Source organism: Pogona vitticeps, chromosome 2 (genome assembly GCF_051106095.1).
Source record: "Pogona vitticeps strain Pit_001003342236 chromosome 2, PviZW2.1, whole genome shotgun sequence".
NCBI lineage: Eukaryota > Metazoa > Chordata > Lepidosauria > Squamata > Agamidae > Pogona > Pogona vitticeps.
The window spans coordinates 229,242,574-229,251,927 of record NC_135784.1 but is presented as its reverse complement, the minus strand read 5'-3'; the positions used below and the strand labels follow the sequence as shown (position 1 = coordinate 229,251,927).

Sequence of the window (9,354 nt, the reverse complement as noted above, 5' to 3'; positions counted from 1 at the left end):
GGGGACAAGGGCTTGCTTAAAATGCTAGAGGTGGGAAAACGACTTTGCCAATAAGTTAATAACAACAGACAATCAGATTAGGCTGTAAAGCCTCCTCCCATTGATATCCAGTTTTTAGTGCATGCAAGATTGCTATTATCCCAAGAGATATAACTTCTTAACAAGTTCTTTTTAACCTGTTTCATCTATCTTTCCAAAGGGTACAACGATTCTCCACTTTGCCAGAAGGACTGATTCCTTTTTAGTACTGACTTATGCTTTCAACCTTCACATTACACTAAGTGGATTACAGTGGTGCCTCGCTTGACGAGGATAATCCGTTCCAGCAAAATCACTGTTAAGCGATATCCTCGTCAAGTGGAATAAAAAATCCCATTGAAATGCACTGAAAAACCCGTTCAGTGCTTTCCAATGGGCTGAATAACTCACCATCCAGCAAAGATCATAGGGTGGCCATTTTCTGCTCCCTGTCTTGCGAAAAAGCCTTCCTAAACACAGCGGGGAGCCATGTTGTACACCCGATGGCCATTTAAAACCCCGACAATCAGCTGTTTTTGATCGTCGTAATGCAAAGAATTGGTTCCCGAAGCAGGGAACCGATCATCGCAAAGCGAAAAAAGCCCATTCAAACATTGTTTTGCGATCGCAAAAGCGATTGCAAAAACTTAATCGTGAAGTGGATTCGTCATCAAGCGGGGTAAGCGTTAAGCGGGGCACCACTGTACAACTATTCTAGCATAAATGCACTGTGAAGAAAGTACAGTATTTCTTCTAGTAGGAAATGTGTAGTATGGCCTGACTAGTAATATTATAGTCACTTTAATTCTGGGAGAGACGTATAACCAGTGTCTTATCAAGATATTTGCATATATGCAGGTATCATCATGGTGACAATTTTTGTAAAGATGTTGAAGTTGGTTACTTTTAAAAAAATCTATAATAAAATTTCAGGTGACAGGTTGAGAATTATACAGTTTGTTTGTTTTTTTTTACTATTAAAGGCTGTGCTCCCATCCTGGGGTTGCCAAAGGCTTTTCCAGGTCAAAAGGAAACCCCCAGAATCTGAAATGGATTCCAGAAGAAGGTGGTGGAGTGATGCAATTGTAATACTAACCAATGTTTCTAACCATGGATATATCATATTTTTCCATGTATAACACCCCAAATGTATAAGACTACCCCTGATTTTGACCCTTTTCCAGAGACAAAGGAGCAGCCGTGCTTGGCCACCCCTTGTGGCTGCTCATTGACTGCTGCTGCCACCGCCGCCACACAATCACATCCTCCAGCACTACTGAAAGGCTCCCTTCACTCCCAAGGAGGCAGGTTGAGCTGGAGGTGAGTATCACGAGTGGCGCTGGAGGAGGTGATTGGGCAGCAGCAGTCAATGGGCAGTCGCAAGGGGTGGTCAAGTGTGGCTGCTCCTCCACCTCCTGCTGCTGCTGCTCCTGCTGCCGGATTGTCGCCTCCAGTGCCACTCACGGGCTCCCTTTGGGCAGGTGATAAGGCGCCGGCGTGAGCTGGAGGTAATCCCACAAGTGGTGCTGGAGGAGGCAATCAGGTGGCAGCAGGAGGCGGAGGCTAAGGAGCAGCCACACTCGGCCGCGTCTTGCGTCTGCCCATTGACTGCTGCCACCCAGTCGCCTCTTCCAGCACCACTCGCAGGCTCACCTCCAGCTCACAGCGCTGTCTAGTACCCTGCTCAAAGGGAGCCCGCGGGTGGCACTGGAGGAGGCGATACGGCAGTGGTGGCAGCAGTCAAGTGGGCAGGGGCAAGAGGCAGTGGAGTGCAGCTGCTCCTTCGCCTCCACCTCCTTCTGTGTGTAAGACAACCCTCAATTTTTCCTCTAATGATTTTAGGGAAAAGTGTCATTTTATACAGTACATGGAAAAATATGGTAATTGCATGCCCATTAGCATTTCCACTGCCTGTCCTTAGTGCCAAACCACAGTCTTCACTCATAGCTAGAAATGGGAGTACACACCCCAGGATCGGAAAGGCAGCGTAGTGAGCAGTTTAATTGCAATTTTTTTGACTATTAAAGTCCTCCCCTCCCACTCAGGCTCCCAAAGACACCCCCAGGGCAAAAGGGGGCCTTAGGGAGCCTCAAAACTGAGCAGAGAGAATAGAAAATTCTCAATTAAATATTGCTGTTGCTGACATCCTACTTGTGTAGTGTAAGGTTACGTAAGAGGAATTTGGACATTGTTTTAAAAATGTACTGAAATATTATTAATTTTAATGTTTTTATGTGTTGATGTGGAGGCATTAGCTTTTGGAAAAAGATTCTTCTATATGGCAGCTTTTAAAGAGATAACTATGTTCAGTGTTTATAATAATAAAAAAATGATTTGTGGCAAAGAGTAGTATATATTTCAGTGTGAGCTTTTGTGGATTGCAGACCACTTCCTCAGAACACAATACAGTGGGGTCTTGACTTGAGAACTTAATCCGTATTGGAAGGCGGTTCTCAAGTCAAAAAGTCTGTAAGTCAAGTCTCCATTGACCTACAGTGTATTGAAAACTGATTAATCCCGTAACAGGCCGTTTTTGTTCCATTTTGGTTTTTTTCTGGTCTGTAAGTCAATTCTCAGGCTGCAAGTCAAACCTAAATTTTGCGACCAGAGAAGTCTGTAACTCAAAAAGTCTGTAAGTCAAGCCGTCTGTAAGTCAAGGGTCCACTGTATAACAGGGCATTGTTTTGTACACATAGGAGACATAGTAGTGGAGTGCGGATTAGATGAGATGGGAAAAATGATCAGTCAAAGTGCTGTTTATAGAGTCTTAGTATCAGCAGTTACATTGATTTCAGGAAGTTTACTGAGGTTAGAGTTTTGTTATTGAAAATTACTTCTGTGTGGTCTTTGAATCACAAAAATGAAATTGTTTGGAGTATTCTAGAGCTGTTTGGAGTATTCTAAGGATGTGGTAGCACTGTGGGCTAAACCGCAAGAAGCCTGTGCTGCAGGGTCAGAAGACCAGGCAGTCGTAAGATCGAATCCACGCGACGGAGTGAGCGCCCGTCACTTGTCCCAGCTCCCGCCAACCTAGCGGTTCGAAAGCATGAAAATGCAAGTAGATAAATAGGGACCACCTCGGTGGGAAGGTAACAGCATTCCGTGTCTAAGTCACACTGGCCATGTGACCATGGAAGATAGTATTTGGACAAAATGCTGGCTCTATGGCTTGGAAACGGGGATGAGCACCGCCCCCTAGAGTCGAATACGACTGGACAAAAAAAATTGTCAAGGGGAACCTTTACCTTTTACCTTATTCTAGAGCTGAGCAGTGCAAGCGGGAAACATCCTTCTTATCACACAATACACCCACTGATCACTCATCTACAGAAAAAGACAAAAGCCCATCTCACAGCCATAAATACTCCACTCCCAAGCCAACTACACCAGAGCACAGAGTGCTGTCCTCTGAAGATGCTGACCACAAAGACTGGCGAAACGTTAGGAAGAACAACCTCCAGAACACGGCCAAAGAGCCCGAAAAAACCACCACAACAATGGGAAACATTTTCTTTGTAATAACTTTTTCTTTGTAACTCGATAAGTTCACAGTATTAATTATATATTTAGTGTGCTAAGAATCCTTGACCCTTGTTTATTTTATTGATTGATTGATTGATTGATTGATTGATTGATTGATTGATTGATTGATTGATATACACTGGAATCTGGATATAGCTCACATTCTCTCTCAAAATCTCTAGCAGGGTTTTGTTTCTATAACTGTACCTCTGTTGTGTGTGACGTGTCGTGTGTGGCAGCAAGCAAAAGCCAGTTTTGGAACACATTTTTGCTTTACCAAACAACTTCTTAGAGGTCTCAAGATAATTGCTGTGGAGAAAAGGAATTACAAAGGAAGATTTGAAAGAAAGCTTGATGATGTGCTGTATTCATACACTCCAGCGTACATCAGAAGAATTAAATAAAAACCAAGGATTCTTAGCTCATTATACAGTATATATTAATAGTCCTGATTCATCCATAGACTTGGGCACAGTTATAACTGAACTGTGCTTTCCTTTTCTATAACTGTAACACTTATTGGTGATAACAGGATGTCTCTGTAATGAGCACTTTGACTGATCATTGTTGGTATTAACAGTACCACTGTCATTTTGAAAGCCTGTTATCAATGTAATGTAAGGAACTGTTGGATAGCTCCGTGGTCTAGGCATCTGATTGCGGAGCCTGAGGTTCGGAGTTCAATTTTCCACTGCTCCTCCTTGCCAGGGGCTGGACTTGATGATCCATAGGGTCCCTTCCAGCTCTGCAATTCGAAAAATACTAAATTATAATATTCTGCCTCTTTTTCCTATGTTACTTGCATTCCAGGCCACTGCCACGTCCTCTGTGTATATAAACTTGTGACCTAACTACTAATGCTTCATGTGTCTGAGGAAGCTCAAGAATATCTGTTCGTCTTTAACTACTACAATTCTTGAGTTTCTCTGTCATTGTATATGTACAACAGTGATGTTCATACATTTCCCTTCACAAGGGTCCCCTCCCCCAACAGATTGTCAGCTTTGACATGACTGCTCAGTTGTTTGGTGTGTGACCATGGGAGATTGTGTTACAAATTAATCATTCTTCCCTGACAGATCATCTTCACTGTTAGAATTGATTGCTGCTTTATGCTCACTTGTTTAGGCTGCCTGTATTTTCTGTTTTTGCCCTAAATATATAAATTGAGGGAAAGGAAATAAATTGAATCTGATCAATGTATTGTATTTGTTTTGGATCTGTTGAGTGAATTTTAATGTTTTTCTCTCTCGCTTAGGTTGTAAAAGGAGGATAATAATGATTTTCTAAAAAGCTTTGAGCTCTGAATATATTTGTCATATCCTACTGTAGGGTTAACGTTTGTGTGTGAATCACATTCAAGGAATGTACAAACAGAGCCTGTGGTCAAGGAAATATGTGAGTCTTTCTTCGTGGGCAACCAATTGCTAAGAAAGGTTTCCATAGAAATGGAAGATCACGTGAGAGTCCTGCTATGTTAGCATTAATATTTAAAATTAGAAGCAGGGTTAAGCTTCCACAGAATTCAGCCTCTTTTATGCAATATACATTTTTCCAAGTCTTGTTCTGACAATTATTTTAAAAATATATTGAATATATTAAAACAACTCTTTATCAGATACTTTTCTATATTCTTATTATTGCATAACCCTTTTTGGCTGCTAAGAGCTATTAATCCACATTGTTATTTAAAATGTTTCAAACTATGATCTGCTAAAATAAATGGGAAGTTCTTTATTTTAAGAGGATATGAATTGCATCCATTACTTAACCAGGTAGATCTTGTGTGTGTATGGACATACATTTTGAATGTAACTGAGTTCATTTTTAGTATTGAACTAAGCTTGCAGTGCTTATACTGACTGAGAGCAACATACTGAAATACAGAACAATGGGGTTGCTTCCTTTTTCCTCTCATTTTTAGCTTAATTGGTTTCTCTTGTTTTTTTGAAAATGAAAAGAGAATCTTTGGTTTCTTTGTCTGATTTGCAAGTATTTCATGTTCTGCATTGCTGCACTGATGAATGCTGCATTGCACTACTAAGAGTACTGAGGTTTAAATCCTCCACGTAGAGATATATGATTAAACTGTAAATGTGAGAAACATAGCATTTGATGTACAAATATTTTTAAAATCTTTGTAACTGCACGTGTGTAATGCAGTTCTAGCTTTGTAATGAACAGCTGGCAGTGACTTTTGTATGTTCAGAATATCAGTGTTTTGTGTACGTATTTCCTGCCTATATGAATGGTAGAGTATTGAATCATAGATAATATTTGTTATAAGCAGCAAATCTACTGAATTTTGTCACTTCAGTTTTTCTAAACTGATAAACTGCCAAAGGTTTAATATTCACATCATGGTATACTCACATGTTTCCTGCTCACAGTGTGCATAACTAGTCTCCAAGGCCAGCTGATATCCAAAATGAGTATAAAACAAGGGCGAACAACTGTGGCCTTCCAAATGTCTTTGACCTACAAGTCCTGCAATTCCTAGCTCACATATACAGTGCTGAAGGGTAATGGGAGTTCCAGGCCAAAAATATCTGGAGATACCTATTCCTGGAATGAAGTCTGAATAAGGTTTGTGTAAAATCCAACATGTATAGGCTCTGTTGGAAAAAAAACTCTCATATGAAAGATCATTTTTCCAGTTTCATCTTTAAACCTTTCTGATATTGATTATTGAGATGGTTTTAATTAGTTTGTTGCTATGCTTGCTTTTTAGTTTTGTCTGTTGGCTGCCTTAAATATTCTTTTTTAGTGGGCAGTTGAAGTAAAAAGAAAATTGAAAAAATAAAATAGATGTAATAAAAATATAATAGTCAACAGTTTCTAAAAAAGTCAATATCCCAGATATAATATTGGAATTAATTGTACGGTTTGGACCATGAGTGAGCAAAGTGTAGCTGGCAGGTATTATGTGTCCCCTAAAACCATTTTGGGCCCGCGCAGACCCCTCCTAGTCTCACCTGCACCAAAAAAGGATTTTGAGAGGAAAGAAGTGTTTTCACCACCTGGAAGCTTTTAGGATAAACATTTTTGTACTGACTTGCCATAGCCCACTCCGAACCCCAGAATAACGGGTGTCCAGTACATTTTGATTTGATTGTAACCCCTCAAATTTTGGGACATTTCCATGTCAGATGCAATCTTTGATGGGTAAAAGTTTAGCCTCTGAGGCCTGTCAAAATTATCCACATCTGCTCTAGGTCTGTGTCAGAGTTTTACCAGGATGTACCATATGTCCACGTATGGAGGTCTTGGGGGTCTTAGAATTGGGATTGTCATGCTCTTGCTGCATTCTCATCCTCACTGTTTCACTGTGGTGGGAGAATATTTTCCAAGTCAGGTCTATTTCAGGTGTTTCTTCCAATATAGATTGTCTCTGTGTGTGCATGCTGCTACATATGTTGTACTCTGCAGCCATACATTCATAATTTAAGCATTTCTAAACATTTTCTGAAGGATAATTTGATATATAAGTTACTTTTGTGTGAATAACGTTATGTTGCATCTTCCACCATAATGATTGTGTGGATAAGATTAAAATGCTTTGCAGAACAAACATTCTCTCCCCTCTTCCGAGATTGTTGATTTTTATTATCTTGATTAACAATAACAAACAAAGCTGTACCTGAGACGCCAGGAGTCGTTATACATAGCATTTTACATACATTTCTGAATTAACATTCTTTCAGTAGTGCAGTTCATTTTTCATATAAACTTTAAAACAATTCACAGGATTAGAAAACTGGACTCTGCTCCTCAAATTACTTAAAACTGGTTGGTACTTCTAGGAGTTACATCTTGATATGAAATGTGGTAATAAAAGCTGCTTCTTTGTGGTCTCTGTAGATCACACATATGGATGTTTCTGTGCTTGTGTAAATTTTATTGGAATATTCTAGAAGTTAAAGAACTGTTAGAACGGCCCCATGCGCTGTACCCTGTGCCCAGTGGTCATTCCTCAAATGCCTTTAGCCACCACTGAGAAAACTCCTCAAAATGTTCACTAAGAACTATTTTCTATCGAAAATGGCTTCTATCTAAAATCTTACTTTCCGTTATCATTGCCGTCTTCCTCCCCTTACCTGTGAGTGTCCAGAAATGAATGAATGAAATAGTGTTTTCCATTGTGAGGCCTTCCCACCTTTTATGGCTTCGGCAGGCCCCTTTAAAAACTGTTTCATGCAACAACAAAATACTCCTCATTGACGTATATTCTAAACACTTCTCCTTTCCTGGGTGAGGGGCACTAGACATAGATCTGTCAGCATTGCTGCCAGTTCACAAAGGTTGCAATTAAAAAGCAACAATCTGGTCTCAAATTTCGCCTGTTAGAGAAATTACTGCATGTGGTTGGATTGTTATCCCAACAAGCTTCTTCGGTTCCAGCAGTGTCTGAAAGACATCCCACACGGAAACTATCATGGAGACTCTCCAGTCAGGACCCACCACCAAGACCTAAGATGACCAGAGTCTGAGATGGCATAATTATAATCTGTTGATACCAATGGCACACCGTTGGCCTCAAGGGCACTATCGGCTCCAAAATCTCTTTGAGAGAAGCACTGGCATTGATTTCTAAGAAAAGAAAAGAAAAACTCTTGACTCAGGTGCAACCTCTGCAAAGAAAAAAAAAGTAGAAACAAAAAGAAAGCTATCTAAAAAACAGCCCATGACTACAAAAGCATCCAAGGAGTCACTGTCAACTAGATCTTCCTATAGATAAGGAGCAAGAAGATTTGGGATGCCTGGGATTGGATTTGGAGGAGACGACGCCCCATATTCAAGTATCTTCTTTTGCATTTAGTTAGTCTACAGAGTGCAGACAGCTTACTTAATGAATACTAAGTAAGCTTTCTCCACTACAGAGAAGCCCACAACCCAATGACTCCTTCACAGGTCAAGATCAATCCCATAAGACATCCCTAATGTCCGTCTCAAAAGTATGTGAGAAAAGCACTTAAAAAAGCCCATTGAAGTTGACCAAGGACCTTCAAAATCTTGGCTTAAGAAGACAGACTATCGCTCACAGGGACACTACTCGAGACCGAAATATGTCCAAGCACCATTCACACTGGTTTCCAAATTCAGTCGTCATGGCGGCCTCATAGCCTCAGGGCTATGGGGCATCACAATATTATGTGAATAACAGGTGGCTGTAAAATGGACATGTAAGGAAGGGGATATACAGTATTCTGCTGTGGTCTTGGGCATTACCAAGGAACTGTGGGGGCATGCCAACATTTCTTTTGGGACAAAATCCGGCTATTATTGGACAGTCTGACAGAGGATAAAAAAGATACATCTTTTAATCCAGTGGTTTCCAAGTTTTTCCACTCATGGCTCTCCTAAGCAGTTGCAGCAGGAAGAGCAGCAAGGGGAACTGTGTGGAGCAGGAAACAAACAAGAAGGACCTGGAAACTAATGTGTTTCTCCTGGCTATTTTGGTGGCACACGAGAGAGCTGAAGGGCAGTGGGCACTATGCTGCCCACTTTGGAAAGCTTGGGCACTGCTCCTGGCTGGTTTGGCCATGGACCAGAGAGCTGGGGGGCAACGCAAGGGGTGGTGGGCACTATGGCATATGCTTTGGGAAACACTGTCTCAATCCCAACGTGAAGCCATGGCCCTTTGCCACACAACAGATACATTGAGCACACCACACAACTGATTGTGCTGCAAAAAGTATGTTTGCAGCAATGGCCCTAAGACGATTTGCCTGGCTTTGCTCAGCTGGCCTCTGAGGTTTCAAGGGTCAGAATAGAAGACACCCTTCAACAGAGAGAGAGTCTTTAATCAAAAAA

General features: G+C 41.0%; 1 protein-coding gene and 1 long non-coding RNA gene across 3 annotated transcripts in view; both read left to right on the top strand.

Moving 5' to 3' along the window:
* UHRF2 (ubiquitin like with PHD and ring finger domains 2) overlaps positions 1-9,354 on the top strand; it is a 124,780-nt gene that overhangs the window by 41,369 nt on the left and 74,057 nt on the right. The gene's annotated exons all lie outside the window — the stretch shown is intronic.
* On the top strand, positions 4,803-6,086 carry LOC144586588 (uncharacterized). Its single transcript, XR_013541494.1, has 2 exons — positions 4,803-4,938; positions 5,931-6,086. It is a non-coding gene; the product is annotated as an uncharacterized LOC144586588 (long non-coding RNA).